Consider the following 20885-nt stretch of genomic DNA (forward strand, 5'->3'; position numbering starts at 1 on the left):
TTTTCTGTAATTCAGTTGCAGCAGTGGGATCAGAGTCCAGGCTGTGCTTGAAGAGAAACACATACCTCAACAGCTAATTAGATATCTTTAAGCGTATCATATTTTTTTTAATTTTCTATGAGCGATTTTCTAGTCATTATACATATCAGCCACAGATTTCCCTGTCCTCACTTCTTCCACCCTCCAGCCTTCTCCCGCAATCTACCCACGATTCCCACCTCCTCCAAGGCAAGGTCTCCCCTGGGGAGTCAGCCCAGCCTGGTACATTCAGTTGAGGCAGGTCCAATCCCCTCCTCCCTGCACCAAGGCTGAGCAAAATGTCTCAGCATAGGCTCTGGGTTCCAAAAAGCTGGCTCATGCACCAAGGACAGGTCCCAGTCCCACCACCTGGGGGACCTCCTAAACAGTTCAAGCTAATTAATTGTCTCACTTATCCAGAGGGCCTAGACCAGTTCCATGGGGGCTCCTCACTTCATTTGTTTCCGGGAGTTTGGCTATATGTTCCTGTGCTTTTTCCAATCATGGTGTCAATATCTCTTGCTCATATCACACTTCCTCTCTCTCATCGATTGGACTCCTGGAGCTCCACCTAGTACATGATGATCCCCAATCTCTTAGCTTTTAGAATAAAAATAAAGGGATATCTTCATGTCATGGAACTGCTTAGGCAGCATTATGACTGCAGTAACAACTGGCAATGCTTAATTTAGAGAGCCATTAACTTGCTAAACAACACCTGGTCATGTGTGAGTCTAATGATCAGTAATAGATGAAAGAATATTTAAATTTATCATAACACACACATCATCATGTTAAATTACCTTCTCCTACAGCAGGGAAAATGATTCTTTGTACCAGATTTGTTATTACGGATGAGGATGAAGGGGCAAAATGTGGGAAAAAATGTGTCTAGGAATGTAAATATGTTGATTATCCACAGACTTGGATTGTCAAATGCCACATTATAGATAACTAATATGAAGGACATTGAATAGGAGAGGACAAAAGATACAGACAAGGGTCAAGATGGTTTTTGTGGCTCTGTCTTCAGGGGAGACTCTGAGAGAATGCTGGGCACTGTGAATATGTTGTAGCTGAATCTTGTGCCTGTAGAGGATGCGCATCATGAAGTCACTGGTCCAAACCATGAGACCCAAATACAGACCATCAATGAAACAATGCAATAACAGACATAGTACAGTTACAAGATTGCTAGCAACAAACACCGAGCAGTACCCCAACTTGATTTTCTTGGTGAAGTTTTTGTTAGTATCAGGTCCAATCACATCTATAGCTGTTTTGCTGTTTAGGAGCAGATGCACAAGCCAGCTGAGTGAGCAGGACCGAGCCATGTACTTGGAGACTCTGTGTTTAAGCTTCATCCACCTGGAGTTGCTGGGGCTGATTGTGATTGCTTGGAAGCAACTCAAGAGGCAGGTGCAGTGCAGGGAAATGGCCCGGGCCACTCGATTACTGTAGAGAGTGAGTTTACATAAAAGGTCACCCAGGAGATATTGCAAGCCCAGCTGTACCATTATGTGAGGAATTACTCTTGAGATAATGACCAAGGAATTGGCTAGAATCAAATGCCTTAAAATCTGGTCTTTGGGCATCAGACTTTTTCCAGTGAATACAGACATGATATATGGAAGAAGAACTGACCAGTTGCCAAGAATCCCAACAGCTGTTAGAGAAAAAAAAAAAGAATCCCCATTGGCAAGTTCTCAGGAACCATGTTCTTTTCACCTGAGATAAACAAATTTAACAGCATCAATACAACCAGGAAGAAGACATGTAAATGTGTATTAATTATTTGTAGCTCAAATTACATCATTATCGATATCATGAAATTTGCAGGCAAATGGATAGAACTAGAAAATATCATCTTGAGTGAGCTAACCCAGACTCAGAAGGACAAACATGGTATGTACTCACTCATAAGTGGATACTAGATATAAGGCAAAGGACAACCAGACTACAACCCACAGCTCCAGAGAAGCTAGCTAACAAGGACCCTAAGAAGGACACATAGATAGCCGAGTGAAGGAGAAAGAGATGAGGTCTACATTAGCAAACTGGGAGTGTGTGTGTGTGGGGGGGTGATGGAAGGCAAAGAATGGGGATGAGAACATAAGGAAATGAGAGGGTCAAGCTGGAACAGGGACAGGGTGGGAGAGTAAGGAAAGAGATACCATAAAAATGAAGACATCATGGGAATAGGAAGAGGCAGGGTGCTGGGGAAGTTCTCAGGAATCCACAGAATGACCCCACCTTGGACTCTGGCAATGGTCGAAAGGATGCCTGGACTGATGTACTCTGGTGAACAGACTAGTGAATACCTTAACTGTCATCATAGAGCTTTTATCTAGTGACTTATGGAAGCAGATGCAGAGATCCACAGCTGAGCACCAGGCTGAGATTCGGGAATCTAATTGATGAGAGAGAGGAGGGATTCTGTGGGCAGGGGAAGTGGAGATCATGATGGGAAAACATACAGAGATGGCCAGCCATGCCAGTAAAGCCCATGAACTGTGGACTAATAGCTGTAGAGCCCCAGTAGGACTAGACTAGTTCCTCTGAATATGGGAGACAGTTGTTTAGCTTGAACTGTTTGGGGGTGGGCGGCAGGTAGGAGGATCAGGATCTGTCCCTGGTGCATGGGCGGCTTTTTGGGGACCAGTGCCTAGGGTGTGACACCTTGCATAGCCTTGGTGCAGGGGGGAGGGGCTTGGACCTGCCTCAGCTGAGCGTGCCAGGCTCTGCTGACTCCCCATGGGAAACCTCAATTTGGAAAATGTGGGGATGAGGGGGTGGGTTGGGTGGAAGTCTGGTGGTGGGAAGAGGGAAGAGAGGGAGATTTGTGGTTGGCATGTAAAGTGAATAGAAAATTTCTACTCATAGAAGTTTATACTAAGTCACCTACTTGCTTAATAAAGCTTCTGCGGTTAAGTGATGTAGTGAGGTAGGAAGAGAGCACTCAAATACATTGTGTAGAACAAGAGACTTAACAGCACACTAGCCTGAAATTAGACAGGGAGAAGGGGATAAGACAAAATACATTGGTTCACAGGGTGAAAAGTGTCAGGCTATTAAACAATGTGGAAAATCAGGCAATGTATGAGATACTGTGTTCAAACAAGACAGCTCCAATGAGTCAGATTTTGTGATAGATGCCGTATTTGGGTTCAGTCATTTCATCAGTCTATAATGAATAATAAGCAGTTCTTCCAAAATAATGGGAAGTGGAAGATGTAAAGAGATAATAGAACATCTAGAAAGGAACGACTTTGTCAGTACACAGATAGCTCAATATGAAATTTCTTCAACAACATGGAGGAAAAGTGATAAAAGGTCTAAACCAGAAAATGAATGCTAGTCATCTCTCTGATGCACTTCAAAGGAGAATTTTCCATAAATTCATTTTGAAAAACTAGAAAAGTGTCTTTCAGGCTGGGCATCAAGGGAACTGGAGAAGCTGTGTCTGAATTTGTAGTGGATTCACATACAGAGGGAAGTGCTCAGAAGCAACAGTTCCCAGAATGCCCCCCCCCCGCCCTGCTCTCCTTGCAGTGTTCTTTGCTTGAGTCCAGCCCTGTCCAGCCTGTGATGCTCTTTCTGGGTTCCTGGAAGGGCCAGCACTCTCCATCACCTTTTCACTTGAACCCTGGGCTCATGTCCTACATGTCTGCTGAACTTCAGATTGTACCAGGAATGGTCAAAACCACACCAGTCAACAGTTAGCTTTCCCCATCGGGTTTTCAATCAAGAATAGTATTCATAAAACTCATGATAAAGTGCTGAGGATAATAGTAACTGTGTTTTCTGTACATCCCTTAAGCTGATGCAGAAGGGTATCTATTGTCCCAAACTTTTGCAAAACTAACTGGAAGAATTCTCAGTTGAAACACAGGAATTCTAAATGAGTCTGCAATGAGGAGGAGCCAATCATACTGTGTGTGCATTGTTGCTCAATATGCACACTGTCCATTCAGTCACACAAAAGCTGTGGTTTAAAGTACCTATTTCTTTAAGAAAATAAATCATCTTTTTTTAGGAAGTCATTAATGGCTTACACACCTGTGATTTTAAGATTGGTAACTTTGGGGGCTGGGGAGATGGGTTAGTAGTTAAAAGCACTTGCTATTCTTTCAAAGAACCTGGGTTCTGTTTGTGACACCCACAGAGTGCCTCACCACTGCCTGCAACTCTGGCTCTAGGAAGAATCTGATACCTCTGGGCTCTACTGGCTCCTGTACACATATATGAACATACCCACAAACAGATAGAAACACAAATACCTGTAATCTAAAATAATAGAAATAAATCTTAAAAGGAACTTTTCTCCAAAAGGAGGGAAAAATAAGAGCAGAATTCAACCCCTAAAATGGATAATACATGGGCAGAATAGATGGGGTAAAAGGTAAGAGCACTTACTACAAGTATCAAGACCTGAGTTAAGATCACACTGCCTACATGATATTGCTGGGGGTTGTTGGTCATCAACTTAGAAAAAAAAAACACAAGCTCTAGATTCAGCCAGAGATCTTGTTTAAATAAAAACGGTAGAGAGGAAAATGGAAGAATATCCAACCACTCCTCTGCTAGCCATACACATATACTACATTATCTATTATCTATCTACGTATCTATCTATCTCTGTGTATCTCTATGTATCTATGTATGTATGTATGTATCTATCTACCTACCTCCCTATGCAACATGTATCTATCTATGTATCTACCTACCTACCTACCTACCTACCTATTTATCATCTACTTATTATCTATCTATCTATCTGTCTGTCTGTCTAACTGGATGTTTTCATTTGCATGTATATTCATAACACATATAGAAATGAGTGGAGTCAATGTATCATAAGATAGGAAGGGACCCTTTGGAGCTTGCTGAATGCACAGAGAGGGAAAGGCAGGAAACTGTCCATCATCCTTTGCCAGCAAAAAATAGCTTCCATTTCATGTGAAATCCTTTTCATCATCTTACTTCAGTACTTAACAACAGTAACTTTCCCTTATTCCCTCTAAATATAGATTCTCCAGTCACTTGTGGCTTGGTATAAAGAGAAAATGTACTTACCATGTGTTCTGTTTAACACAGAAGTTGGAGTAAGCAACTAAGTCTGTCTTGTTGAGATGAGACTCTGGTCCCTTACTTACAGGCTTATAATTCCCTGGTCTTTTCCCTCACAGGACCTGTGATTTTCAGCTCTAGATCCATAACAGCATCTACATGGGGAATTAAGAATACCTTTTCAACAGCCATGCTCCAATTACCTGTAAAAGAAAAAAGTCCAGATTAAGACAGCAAATCCAAGAAGGCATTATAAAGAGTTGAGAAAAACTTTTCTGTGAGTCCTTAGAGTACTCAGGGTGTCACAAGGAGAGCCACACAAGTCCCATGCCTAGAGCAGAGGAGAGGGAACAAGGGAAATATGTGGCTTTGTCTGGATTTGAGCAGACCTGTCAGCTTTAACTCACCACCTAATATCTTAGGTGATGTCAGAAGTTAATAACCAGCACCAAGGGGCCTTGAAATTGGAGATTCCAGGAAAATTTTACATCTCACTTCTTTGAAGCCACATTTTCTAAGAGCTTCTCATTTCATTTCTGTGCAGCTGGAGTCCATTCATTTTCATGTCTGAAGAAACACTAGTGCATGTGTTTACAGTTATATATCTGAACAGCTGATGTGCGGATTCCAGTTTTGAGATTGCATACATGAGAATTTTGAGCTTGTATAAATGAGGATTCTCTGAACTTCCTAGCAAAGGGATTCTATTTGCAATGTGCATGTATTTTGATGGCATAAATTTAGGAAAGAATCATTGGTTAGGGGGGTTTACGTTTATTTTAAAATACTTTTCTTTATGATTTTAAAACACACACACACACACACACACACACACACACACACACACACACACACAGTGTAGCCTGGTCATACCTATTCCCCCACCTCTTTTCCAATATCTCCTCTCCAGTATATCTACCTCTCAATTTCACATCCTTTCTTTTTTTTGTTTCTCTTTTTTGTGTGCCCCCTGAGTCCAATTAGTACTACTAATAGCTCATGGTTGTGGGTCATCACTGTTGTTTGGTCAACTTAGTTCTCAAACACCCAAGGAAAAGTCACTCTCCTGCTCTCAGTACCGACCACTTGCCAATGGTCCATATATAGGAGTGGGGCATTAGTAACCCTTCCCCCATCCATTCTGGAATCTTCACTGGCTGAACATTGTGTAGATCTAATGCCCGTAACCACAGTGGCTGTGAGTCCAGATGGGAAGCAGGCATGTCATATACGGAAGACAGAATTTCATAGCTGTCCTCTGTATCTTCTATATTGTAATTTTCTTTCTGTTTCTTCTTATATGCCGTGTCCCCTGCACCTGGAGTAATGGATGTCTATGGCTGAGTACTCACAACTCATTCTCAGCACTTGACTTGTTATGAGTTCATGCATTAACTGCTACAAAAAAGAAGCTTCTCTGACCAAGGTTTAGTATAACACAAATCTATGAGTACAAACATAAATATTTAAAAGGCAGCAGTTGGACAATATGACTACTTAAGGAAACAGCTGTGGTAGGTTGCCCTATAGGGTCTAAGATCTCCCAAGATTTGGAGATTTGACCAGATTTGCAGGAATAGGCATGAATTCCCTCTTGTGTTATTAGCCCCAGATAAAATAAGAAAGCAACTGGTTATCTGAGTAACAACCATGACACTAATGTACCATTTGCACATCTTGCTTGGGTAGGTCATTATTGTAGCCTGCAGGGTCCAGTGCTGAATAAGACCATTAATGTCTCTTCTCTCCCACAAGCTGATGTAGCACCTCCAGTACTATGCCACCTAGCCACCAGGAAAAGAGTTTTCTGGTCAGTTCAAGATTGATTTTTCAATGTTCTGCAACTAATCTGTATGGTGTACTGAGAAAGAGAGTCTTACCACCCAGTTCAAGTAAGCAACCAAGAACAATAGCCATACCTCAATGGTTTGGGAGTCTGGGGGTTGCAGCACACATTCTTGTTGGACTATCTTTGTACCACCAGCCCACAAATAATGACCCAGAGATTTATTATTAACTATGAAGCTTCGCCTTAGCTTATGCTTTATCACAACCAGCTCTTTTAACTTAATTAACCTATGTATTTTCTAATCTACATTTTTCCATGTAGCTCTGTTAGCCTCTCTTAGTTGGGCACATGTGACTTGTTCTGAATCTGCTGGCAAAATCCCAGTTTCCTGCTTCCTCCTCCCAGTTTCTCTCTCTCTGCCTGGAAGTCCTGCCTATTCTCTACTGTCTACCTATTATCCATTTAGCTCTTTATTAAACCAGTCAGAGCAACACATCTCTATGCAGGATACCAATATTCTGCAACACAGGAGACTCTCCAAATAATAAATAAAGAAATATATATCTCATCCAGAAGCAGAATTTTTTTTGAAAACCCATGGTTTCTGCTAAATCATGCTGAATATCTCTGTTAAAATTCCTTATTAAATTGTATTTTCCAGTCAGGTTATACACTGGTAAATTATTACATGAGTTTCCCAAACATCATTAGTTTTGGTTAAATCACACCTCTCCCAAATAGCTCCCATTCCTCTTCTACCACCTCACTGGCACAAATGATTCAGAAGTACGACTTTACAACATTGGGTTTAGGGTTCACCTAGGCTACTATTTCCAGAAGTTATTACTTCTGATCTATTCTACTCAGTTCAGTTTCTCAACATGAGTTGATTTTCAGCCCATCTCAGCACATCCCTCAAACCCCAAATGCTCTATTTCCCAGCACCAACCCTTCATATAAACCCCAAATCTACTGATAAAACTATCTTCCACCTCATGCTCCTAGAGGAATACAATAAAATACTCATTTCAAGATTTAAAAAGACAGCCAGGGAACTCTGACTGAACATTCAGGAAAGGTTAGTCCATCTGATGTATTTTCTCAGGGTCACAATTACTTCACCAAAAAGTAATCAAAAATTTTCAAGTTATATATAATTTGTTCATATATGTGTTAAATGCTGGGCACTGCCTAACACTGCACACATTTCACAGACAATTTTGAGTGCTATCACAGGATAGATTATCAGTGGATTTATAAAGCCAGGAGCCAGTTCTATAAAGATGCTATTTCAAATGACTGAAATTCCTAGATACTTTGCAGTGTCTCCTACTTTCATGTAAGTCATTCAGTTGAAGGACTAAGACTACAGTCAAGGCTGTTCCTGTTGTGAAATTCATATAAAACATTCTGGTTGATCAGGTCTAAGGAGACAGAGTCATGATTGATGAAGGAACACATGAATATATTAGAGAAAATAAGCTACTAGAACATGTAAAAATAGTTTAAAATTTTACATTTTCTACAATGAAGAAAGTACAACCTGGAGGGAGAATTTTATTTCTGAGGAGAACGAAAGGGCTGGATGTGGAAAAACTTGTTTGTAGAATTGCAAATATTTTTAGGACTGATCAACCTGAATTATCAAAGAACACCATATAAAGAACCCGGATGGAAAAGATGGAGTAGCAGGTGAGAAGGGTCCACATAAAGATCAGAATGGATTGAATGTCTCTGGATACAGGGGAGACTCTAGGAGACTCTAGGGCAGTCCTGGGCACTGTGAATATGCTGTCCCTTCTTTCTTGTGCCTGTGGAGGATGCACACCATGGTGACACTAGTCCAGACCTTGAGACCCAAATACAGACCATCACTGAAGCAGAACAGAAACAAATACAGTGAATCTGTAATGGTTCCAGAAACAAACCCAGCACAGTATCCAAAACTGAATCTGTTGGTGCCATTCCTGCTCTTATGAGGATCTGTTACTCTCACAGCAGTTGTGATGTTGAGGATCAGATGCACAAACCAGCTAAATGAGCATGAGGAACCAATGTACTTGATGGCTCTGTGTTTAAGCTTCATCCATCTCGTGCTGCTGGGGCTGGTTGTGATTGCTTGAAAGCAGCTGAGGAGACACGTACGTGGTGCACAGGGAAACACCTTGGGGTACTAGAATAAAGTACACAACAAGTTCACATATAAAGTCATCCAGGAAAGATTTCAATCCAAATTCTGACACTATTTGTGGAATCCTTCTTGAGATAATAACCAAAAAGTTAGCAAAGATTAGGTGTTTTATAATCAGGTCTTTCAGCATCAAACACTTTTCAGTACATATCAAAATGAAATAATGAAGCAGAAGTGACCAGTTGCCCAGGATTCCTATGGCTGTCTGGGAGAAGAGGATCCCTACTGCTACATTCTCAGGAGTCATTCTTTCTCTATTGAGAAAAAAAAGGATATGGATAAATTACTAATATTAAAGAATCAAGGGGAGGAAACTTGATACCTTATGTTAAGGAACATTTTCTGTTGAGATAAACAATATAAATTTTAAACACTGAAGGCTTGAAACTATCCTGCATTCTCAACTTTGGAAACTTCTATTCATCAATCAAAAGCCTTTCCTTGTGTAGGCCAAATATTCCTCTTTGTGTTGGTATTGCTCAGTCTTTTTTTTCATTTTCTAATCTTTTAAAAAAATATTTAAATTTATTTGTGTGTATGTGTGTGGGCATGTGTGTATGTAACCGTGTTTTTTAGTTCCTACAGAGATGAGAAGTGCCAGGTATTACAGGCTGTTGTGAGCCATCTGAAACAGATGTTGTGAACCAAAAGAAGTCTTCTGCAAAACCAGCCAGTTATGAACTGCTGAGCCATCACTTCAGTCCCCTAGCACCTGGTATCTCCCTAGCCACATGATATCTCTTTCTATCATGATATCTCTTTCGTTGTTCTCCCACTCTGTCCCTGTTCCAGCTTGACCATCCCATTCCCTTATGTTCTCATCCCCCATCACCTACCCTCCATTGCCCCCCATCCCCATTTTACTCATGGATGTCATCTATTTCCCCTTCCTATGGTGATCCATGTGTCCAGCTTAGAGTCCTCCTTGTTAGTTAGCTTCTTTGGAGCTGTGGGTTGTAGTCTGGTTTTACTTTGCCTTACATTTAGTATCCACTTATGAATGAGTACATACCATGTTTATATGTACTTCTGAGTCTGGGTTACCTCATTCAGGATGATATTTTCTAGTTCTATCCATTTGCCTGCAAATTTTATGATGTCATTGTTGTTGCTGCTGAGTAGTACTCCATTGTGTACATGCACTACATTATCTTTATCCATTCTTCAGTTGAGGGTTATCAAGGTGGCTTTCAGGTTTTGACTATTACAAATAATGCTGCTATGAACATAACTGAGCATGTATCCTTGTGGTAAGATTGAGCATTCCTTGGGTATATGCCCAAGAGTGGTATAGTTGGGTTTTGCGGTAGATTGATTCCCAATTTTCTGAGAAATCGCCATACTGATTCCAAACTGGCTATACAAATTTACACTTGCACCAACAGTGGAGGAGTGTTCCCCTTGCTCCACATCCTCTCCAACATAAACTGTCTGCAGTGCTTTCATTAGCCATTCTGACAGGTATAAGATGGTATTTCAGGGTGGTTTTTATTTGCATCTCCCTGATGACTAAAGATGCTGAGCAATTCCTTAAATGTCTTTCAGCCATTTGAAATTTGTCCATCGAGAATTCTCTGTTTAAGCTCTATAGCCCATTTTTTAATTGGATTGTTCGTTATCTTGATGTCTAGTTTCTTGAGTTCTTTATATATTTTGGAGATCAGCCCTCTGTAAGATGTGGGGTTGGTGATGATCTTTTCCCATTCTGTAGGCTGTCATTTGGTCTTATTGAGAGTGTATTTTGCTCTACAAAAGCTTCTCAGTTTCTGGAGGTCCCATTTATTAAATGTTGCTCTCAGTGTCTATGCTACTGGTGTTATATTTAGGAAGTGGTCTCCTGTACCAGTGTGTTCAAGGATACTTCATAGTTTCTCTTGTATCAGGTTCAGTGTAACTGGCTTTTTTTTTCTATAAAATATAAACCATTTATCTTTTTTTAATTTTGCAATACAATTCAGTTCTACATTTCAGCCACAGATTCCCTTGCTCTCTCCCCTCAAGCCATCCTCACCTTCCCCCTAGCCCATCCCCCATTCCCACCTCCTCCAGGGCAAAGCCTCCCCTGTGGACTGAGATCAACCTGGTAGACTCAGTCCAGGCAGGTCCAGTCCTCTCCTCCCAGGCCAAGCCAAGCGACCCTGCATAGGCTCCAGGTTTCAAACAGCCAACTCATGCAATGAGCACAGGACCCGGTCCCACTGCCTGGATGCCTCCCAAACAGATCAAGCCAATCAACTGTCTCACCCATTCAGAGGGCCTGATCCAGTTGGGAACCCCTCAGCCATTGTTTTTATATTGAGGTCTTGGATAGACTGGGACTTGAGTTTTGTGCATGGTGATAGATATTGATCTATTTGCAATCTTCTGCAAGTTGACATTCAGTTATGCCAGCACCATTTGTTGAAGATGCTTTCTTTTTTCCATTGTACAGTTTTGGCTTCTTTTTCAAAAATGAGATGTGCATATGTGTTTGGATTAATATCAGGGTCTTTAGTTCTATTTCATTGGTCCATATATCTGTTTCTATGTCAATACCAAGCTGTTTTTTTTTATTACTATAGCTCTATAGTTGAGCTTGATGTCAGGGATAGTAATGCCTCCAGAGGTGGTTTTGTTGTGCAGTATTGTTTTAGCTATCCTGGGTTTCTTGTTTTTACAAATGAAGTTGAGTATTGTTCTTTCCAAGTCTGTGAAGAATTGTGTTGGGATTTTGATGGGGATTGCATTGAGTCTGTAGATTGCTTTTGGTATGACTGCCATTTTTACTATGTTGGTTTTACTATGACCATTGGAGATCTTTCCATTTTCTGATGTCTTCTTCAGTTTCTTTCTTCAGAACCTTAAAGTTCTTGTTATACAGGTCCTTGCTTAGTTAGGATTACCCCAAGTATTTTATATTATTCGTAGATATGTGAAGGGTAGTGTTTCTCTGATTTCTTTCTCCACCTGGTAATCATTTGTATATAGGAGAGCTACTGATTTTTTTGAGTTAATCTTGTATCCTGCCACATTACTGAAGGTGTTTGTCAGCTGTAGGAGTTCTCTCATAGAATTTTTGGGGTCACTTATGCATACTATCATATCTTCTGCAAGTAGAAAAATTTTGACTTCTTCTTTTCCAATTTGTATAACCTTGATCACCTTTTGTTGTCTTATTGCTCTAGAAAAACTTTGAGTACTATTTTGAATAGATATTGGGAGAGTGGACAGCCTTGTCTTGTTCCTGATTTTAGTGGAATCGCATTGAGTTTCTCTCCATTTAATTTTATAGTGGCTGTCTGCATGTTGTAAATTGCCTTTATTACGTTTAGGTATGTTTCTTGTATTCCTGATCTCTCCAAGATTTTTATCATGAAGGAGTATTGGATTTTGTCAAAGACTTTTTCAGCATCTAATGAGACGATCATGTGTTTTTTTCTTTCATTTTGTTTACATGGTGTTATATATTGACAGATTTTCATATGTTGAATCATCCTTGCATCTCTGGGATGAAGCTAACTTGGTCATAGTGGATAATTTTTTGATGTGTTCTTGGATTTAGTTTGCCAGTATTTTATTAAGTATTTTTGCTTCAATGTTTATGAGGGAGATTGGTCTGTAATTCTCTTTCTTTGTTGCATCTTTGTGTGGTACGGGTATCAGTGTAACTATAGACTCATAAAAAAAGAATTTAGTAATGTTTTTTCTGTTTCTATTGTGTTGAACAATTTGAGGAGTATTGATATTAGTTCTTCTTTGAAATTCTTGTAGAATTCTGCACTGAAACCATCTGGCCATGGACTTTTTTTGACTGGGTGTCTTTTAATGACTGTTTCTATTCCCTTAGGGTTTGTAGGTCTATTTAAATTGTTTATCTGATCTTGATTTAATTTTGGTATGTGGCACCTATCCAGAAACATGGCCATTTCTTTTAGATTTTCAATTTTGTGGAGTACAGGTTTTGAAGCATGACATGATGATTCTCTGGATATCCTCATTGTCTGTTGTTATGTTTGTTTGGTTTCTTTATTTTTAGAAACATGGTTTTACTGGGTAACCTTGAATGGCCAGGAACACAGGGAAATTATACATCCTCTGCTTCCAAAATGCTCAATTAATGATGCTGACAACTACAGAGTACTATTTATTTGAGTTTCTTAATCCGTACACAAGTTCTCATTTCACAATTTCTTTTATTCCACATTCACACCATTTTGAGCTTTGTTTTAAATTGAGAATTTCATGACTGAAACCAATTACAAGTACACTGCTGCCATAATGGCCAGTCATGTTCCTAAGAGCAGAGGCAGTGTGCATCTGTGGAGAAAATGTATGTGAGGGAGGATCAGATGAAGTTAGGCCCATGTGGTAAACAAAGGCTGGTCCCTTAAAGAAAGGCTGATTCTCCTTTAATGGCTTGAAGACTGGAAGACAACATTGTGGCCAGAGCTCATAAGAAACTAACTTTTTTTTTCTCTAGCAACAGGGACTCAACATTGGAAACACTGTAAATAGTGACTTTAGAGAAAATAACCTGGGAATGCCAGGATGGCATCATTAGAGATGAGGGATAGAGAAATGAACCAACCTCCAGTCTGGGTACCCTGTACAAGCAGGTTGAGGGCAGGTTATCTGTCTTCTGAAGATTCATTGATAATGGTCATCTGATCTTATCTAGAGGTCCATTTCTCCAACAGGGACAGGAAGCCTGTAATTGGTTTTTTCTTTACATTTTGTGGGACCAGCACCCACCTCCCATATAAATACACGGAGAATCATTGTTACTTATGATTGCTCAGCCTTAGTGTGGCTTATTTCAAGACAGCTTTTCTAACTGAAATTATCCCATTTCTTTTTAACTACATTTTGCTTCTGGGCTTTTTACTTTTCTTTATTCTATATATCTTTCTTTTCTTCTTACACACTGGCTGTCTGTGTAGCTGGCCCCTGGATTCCACCTCTCCATCTCCTTTTCTTGCTCCTCCTTCTTCTATAGAGCCTAGAAATCTCCTCCTATCTATTCTCTCTGCCTGGCAGCCATGCCTATCCCTCTTTACTGCTTAGCTGCCTTCCTTTCAGCTCTTTATTAAACCAATCAGGTATTTTAGACAGGTCAAGCAACACAGCTTCACAGAGTTAAACAAATGCAGCATAAAAGAATGCAACACATCTTTGCATCAATAAACAGATATTTCACAGCATAAACAAATGGAACATATCTTAAACTAATATTCCACAACAAAAGCCCTCTTTTCTCAGAACATGTCCTCAAACAAGTCAAGAGGCCTTTGAAACAAAGGAAATCAGCAACAACTCTAGCACAAGAGAATGCAAGGATACTTTTGCAAATCCCACAAGATACATTCTTGGCAACATTCAGTAGGGAAGCTGGAAGGCAGAGGGGTGTCTTGTGGGGTTCCCTTCCCAAACACAGTTTCATAGGCTCTCTTATTTCCACAGGGCATGAAAACAGAGACTATGGCTACAACTCCTCTGCAATGCTGAAAGAAATGGCTGTGTTAGTAGTCTTATAAATGAGATGGATTCCCTTCTTGTTATCCAGAGATGGCATTATCCTAAGCCTGAAAATGTGGGTGTTTCTTTTGGAATCCCTCAGGATGTCAGAAGAGCAAGTCAAAATACCTCTAGCTGTTAGAAGAATTACTCTGGGACCCTGTGTACCAAAATCATGCGATAATCTCCACATATGCAGATCAAAGCTCAAGACTCCAGCAAAACCTCAAAACTACAAATTTGAATAATGTCCCAAAATCTTCAAATATCCCTGTAAACTTTCAGCCCACCACAGAAGACACGGCAATGAGAGGCCATTTTGCTGTCCCATTTGTCAGAAAGACTTCTATCCAGTCTCAGACTTCCTAGCTCATGAGGTCTGACATAACCCACAGAAGCCACAAGACCACCCTGAAAGCTCATGAGATGATTCATGCAGGAGAGAAGCCCTACACCTGCTCCCTGTGTAACCATAGCTTCCACCAGTCAGCCACATACACCATCACCTGAGGAAGTGCCACAAATCAGCCTGAATTGTGTACCCCCTCCCCCGAGGTTAGCAGGGCTCCAGCTCAGGTTCTCATCTGCACATGAAGAAGCATGTAGCTTCTAACTAGTACTTAGTCAATGAAGATGTGCCTTTAACTTCTGGATTGTTCCTTCCATCTGTTGTCACTTCCAAGTGCCATGTGAGGGTAAAGAAGACGAGAGATTTGACAGTTTGGTCACTAAAGATTACCAAATGTCCAAATATTGGCTGTTATCTTAATTCTCATTAGTAAATAAATTGTGAGGTTTCTGTGTAACTCCTGTGTATTATGTTTCATGTGAGTATGTGTGCGTCCTATGTGTTAGTGGGCCTCTGTACTATAGGGTTTTGGGGCCTTATGTTCTACCTTACTTAAGAGAGACTGTTTTGTTCTACAATTTGAATCCCAGGAGAGATCAGATTCTTAGAGATCCTCTTGTCTTCATTTTTCACACCTCTTAGGAGCTCATAGGACAGATGTCTCTGCCACTGGATCTGCCCTTCAAATTTTTTGTTTCACTTTATTTTATTTCATTTTATTTTGTGTGTGTGTGTGTGCCTAAGTGTATATATGTTTACATTTGTGAAGAATCCCTTGCATATCAGAAGGGTCATCAGATCCTCAGGATCTGGAATCACAAGCTCTTCTGAGCTGTCATATCTGAGCTTGAAACTGAACCTTGGTCATCTACAAAAGTAAGAAAGGTTCTTACCCACTGAGCCTTCACTCCAATCCTTGGTACTGTGTTCTAATGTTGTTCATTGATACAAACTTTGGTCATCAGATTTCTACATCAAACATATTTATCTACTGAAATATTGTCCTATGTCTTGAGTGATTCTGCTTTGATGTGTTAATAGCCAATTCAGGTAGGCATTTTTCCTGACTGTCTTTGGGACCTCATAGTTTGGAGATGTTGATAGTATCTAGGATACAAGGTGATAGGGAAAGTCCCTCTTGGGGCAAGGCCATGCAGCTTGCCTCTATTTTAATAACAATGGGGATCTGTTCCTTCTGCATGCCTCTCTGCCATATGCTTTGTGCCCAAAGGACTGGCAGAAAAGTTCCCATTCTAATTTCTAATTGCTTCCTTGGAGTTGCTCATTTTATTTTCTTTTGTGACATGATGAAGGTATTTAAAAGTTACTTCAGACCCTTGTGGAAAGGCTGTCATCATGGGTCTAGAAGTTATTTGAAAATCACCAATCTTCTGGGAAAGAGTACCAAGAGATCATGAACCTTTAATTCAAGGCAAGTGTCCCATCCCAGTTATAGCAGAGTCTCACTTCTCAGGGCAACACCTACCATCATGGTGTCACCGAGCACTAAGGTGAGTGACCAGAGAATAGGCACACCAAGAACTAAAGACATTAGAAAGCACGCCTTGGAGAAGCCATGCTTATGCTATTGGATAAGTTTTATTTTCCAGCTAAGTGCCTCTCTTAATCATACTTGTACTTAAAAATATTAAAAAATTCTTTCAAAAGCTCTGCCAAAAGAAAAGAGAGAAGGAGGTGAGGAAGGAAAGAAGACAGAAAGAAAGGAAGGAAGAAAGGAGGGAAGAAAGGAAAGAAGGAAGAAAAAAGACAGAAGGTAGGAACGAATATAAGGAAATAGGTGGGTAGGGGAAACTCTGGTATTGGGTCAGGAACAGGGAATTTGAATGGATTTTTGGATGAAACTGGGGCTACTTATAACTCAGGGCAGAGTCAACTGTCGCCAGTCCTCCCCAAAGTGCGTGAACCTTGCTCTTCCCATGAGCTGGTACTGAGTCTCTCTTAGTAGAAATATCTTAGTAAAATATCTCCTAGTGATATCACCTCATTTTCATCTGTCTAGCTTCACTTGGTCGCCTTTGTCTCTATCTCTCCTCTATGTCTCTGGCTCCATCTCCATCTTTCTCACCTTCTCTCTATCACTTTCTACATGTCTCTTCCTAAGTTTTAGATTTTAAAGGGAAGATTTAGTTGCATTCTTCTTTTTGTTTACTAATGATACTGGGAATCACAACCAGGGCCTTGCACCAACAGGAAAAGCCATGAGCTGCATCCCCATCTCATCCTAAATAGCTTGAAGTACTTTTAATATTTTCATTCCTATTATGAATCATTTTATATACTTCTGGAAAATGCTATATTCTATTTTTGTGTCTAAATAGCTTTATTTAGGAATGGGTGGAATAGAACATTGATACTGGTAATTAAAATTTTTATCTATGATAGAATTATAGGATAGTTTTCTACTAGGAAAGATGAATTTTTTGGAAGCTTGAAGAGTTAAAAATTAAATGAATTACAAGTAAGAAATAGATGCATACGAGGAGTATGCTTTATTTCTTGGTATTTCAGCTATTCTTAAACATGAAAGATGTTTCCATGACTCTATTTCTATGTTCTATTTCTAACAACCCCAAATTGGTTGTTAGAAGCTTCCAGCTCATGTGTTATCTGCAAGAACATAAAGGTATAGTACTCTGGTCATATGAAGAATTAGGCCTCTTCCCCTCTGGGAAATACACACAGGTGTGTTTGGCTTTCTATATTCCTGTTATCTTAGTCCCTGTCTACAATTTCAGAAGCTATCATATATCTGTCTCATGTCAGGGAATTCATTAATTAATGAATCCCAAACCAAAATAACAGCATCAAAAGTCTATCATATTGTATACCTATCAAATACTTTTCTAATTCTTCCTTCTAGACAAAAATGCAAGTTTATCAATATGACCTCAAGCTTTGTATCACTAAACAATGAGCCCAAGTCAGTGTCATCTTAAATGACTGTCATCCCTGCAGCTGTGTAGCACACAACATTGCAAGAATTTCTCATTTATTGACCACAGTGCCCTTACTTTTTAAGTTAAAATCAAGTTTTAACTACAAACATTTATCATATTAACTATTGTCAGTTTATAGTCCAGTCATTTGAAAAAATAATCCTATTGTTCTGCAGCTGATTTCCAGAACATTTCATCACAAGCTTAAAACTCGAGGCAGAGCCAGGCGGATCTCTGTGAGTTTGAGGCCAGCCTGGGCTACCAAGTGAGTTCCAGGAAAGGCGCAAAGCTACACAGAGAAACCCTGTCTCGAAACAACAACAACAACAAAAAAAAACAACAACAAACAAACTTAAAACTCTGTGCCCAAGAAACAAACACTCATCACCTTCTGTTTGCATCCCTGTCAATCATCACTCTAATATCTTTTACATTTTCATCCCTTGATTCAGTGACTGTTGGGAAGGAATATGCACATCACACAGCATGCATGTGTGGAGATTAGAAGATGTTTGGCAAGTTGGTACTCACCTTTCATCATGTGGTTTGGTTTTTAAAATTTTAATTAGCAAACATAGTACTTGATATCATTATGGCATTTTCAAGCAAATTTATTGATTATTCTCTTCCACTTTTCTTGTCCATTCCCCCAAAACACCCTTCCACCTCCCTATACCTTTGTAATTCTTTTCACTTTAATGACAAATTTGTCCTATTTCCTCCCCCTTGACTCCTCAATACCACTTTCTTCTGCATCTTTTGATCTCCTTTCTGGAAGCATATCCTATAAACACATACTCTCAACTCTTCCATACATGTGGACATTGTTATCCATGTCCCTCTTTGAGAAAGAACATGTAGTTTTTGTTTTCCTGTGTCTCTGTCACCTTCTTGACTTCCCTGTAAGTTTTTCCTGAGTATTTCATGGTTTCATTCTTCTTTACAGATAAACAAAATTCCACTGTGTGTGTGTGTGTGTGTGTGTGTGTGTGTGTATATATATATATCACTTCCATATCTACCGATGTATATCTAGGATGGACATCATTTCCTTGTTATTTTGAATAATGCAGCAGTTTACTTGGATTTACAAACTTCTCTCAAGTAAGACATAGAGTCCTTTGTGTGTATGCTCAGAAATTATACAGCTGGGTTACATAGTAATTCTACTTTTAGTATATTGAGAAAGCTTTTATTTAATTCTATAATAAACTTAATACATTCTATCCGACCAGTATAGAATGTAGAATTCATTTCCCACATTGTCAGTCTGTGTTGTTTTGTATTCTCTTGATGTTAATCATTCTAAGGGTTGCAATGGAGTCTCAAAGTACTTGCAGTTTGAATTTTCCTGATAGCTAAATATGTTGAAGGCTTTTAAAAATCATTTACTCCCATATGCATCTTCTCACTGCCCATTTAATTAACCAGATTGATGACTGGAAAGTTTGTGAAGAGACTGTTCATTCTTTATTTTACTTTATACATTCTAGTTTAAAAAGCTCCTTAGTGAAATACAGAAGTCAATGACTCTCTCCCTTTCTGTAGGATGTATCACCCCTCAGCTGGTAGTTTTCTTTAATGTGAAGAATGTTTCTAATTTCATGCAGTTCCACTCTTTAATTTTTGGTGCATTTCCTGTGCTATTGGGCCTTGTTGCCACTACCTACATCTTGTATTACTAACATTTTCCTGAGAGTTTTAGTATTTCAAATTTGAATAATAAAACATTAATTTCTATACACTGTAAGGCTATATAGAGATATTGCTATACTTATGTGATGAATATTCATTTTATGCAAAGCCATTCAAGATCAGAAAGTCTGAGCACTTAGCTACACAAAAAAAAATGGTCAAGAAAGAAGTGATTGTATCTTCCTGAGATTCTTCCTAAGAACTGCTGAGACTCAGCAGGGCAATGGTGGGGAATGCCAGACCTCTCATTTATCCTTCTTACTCAACACTTGGTAACGATTTATAAATTTTGTTGAAGAAAACCAACACTAATTTGTAAATCTTCTACAACATTCTATGTTCTTATAGAGTAGACACAAGGGATCTTATTTCACCGTGTGCTCGGCAGCTTTAACTCTTGCTTTTGTTTATGTTTATTTTTTTTGCTTAATACCTGTTTGTACTGCATGTGATGATAGCTCATTGCAACTTGTATTTGCATCACCTCATTGTATTCCCTTAATTAATGGTGGTGTTGAGCCTCATTTTGCACACATTATGGACATTTTTTAATTGTTCATAGGAAATTTATCCAGGGATGAAATCCATCTCTTATTTGTTTTATATTTAAGATTTTTCAAACTTAGTTTTAAATACTCTTTTTAGGGTAGAGAGATGAGTCAGTGTTTCAGAGTGCATACTGCTCTTACTTTGAATCTGAGTCCAGTTACTAGCTCCTACTGGTGACTCATAACCATCTACAAATCCAGCTGTGGGAGAACTCATGCCTCTGGCCCCTGCTAGGATTCACTTTCATATGCAACCACCACCAGCACACACACACACACACACACACACACACACACACACACACAATTAACACTAAAATATATCTCAAAATAAAATATTCTTTATATTCTGAATATTTAACCCCTCATTCTCAAAATGATTTTCCTTATTTTCTCATGTATTTCTTGATGAATTTTGAGTTTTGGTCATGTGAATTTCAGAAATTATGGCATGTTTTAAAAATTCTATCTTTGAAAATTGACCCTAAATCACTGTGTTTGGTCAAAAGCAATGAAAACATTAGACTTTGGGGGTGGGATTTTTGAGACAAAGTTTCACTTTGTGTAGCACTTGCTGTCCTGGAACTAACTCTGTAGACCAGGTGAGTCCCAAATTTATATGTATGTCTGCCTCAATCTCTTTATTACTGTTTTGAAAGTTATGTGGTACATCATCCAGTGAAAACACTAATCTTTAGTAAACATCTCAAAACTTTCCGTTTAAAGAGTGCAGATATGTCCTTCAATAAAGAACAAAGTTTTAGAAATTCTTCTT

The 20885-nt window shown here is 39.3% G+C and overlaps 1 pseudogene; it reads right to left on the reverse strand.

Annotated features, from left to right (window-relative positions):
• Window positions 1-817: 817 nt before the first annotated feature.
• LOC131902750 (vomeronasal type-1 receptor 1-like) lies at window positions 818-1771 on the reverse strand (annotated as a pseudogene).
• Between the last annotated feature and the right edge of the window lie 19114 nt (window positions 1772-20885).

The sequence above is a fragment of the Peromyscus eremicus genome, chromosome 1 (assembly GCF_949786415.1).
Source record: "Peromyscus eremicus chromosome 1, PerEre_H2_v1, whole genome shotgun sequence".
NCBI classification, from domain to species: domain Eukaryota; kingdom Metazoa; phylum Chordata; class Mammalia; order Rodentia; family Cricetidae; genus Peromyscus; species Peromyscus eremicus.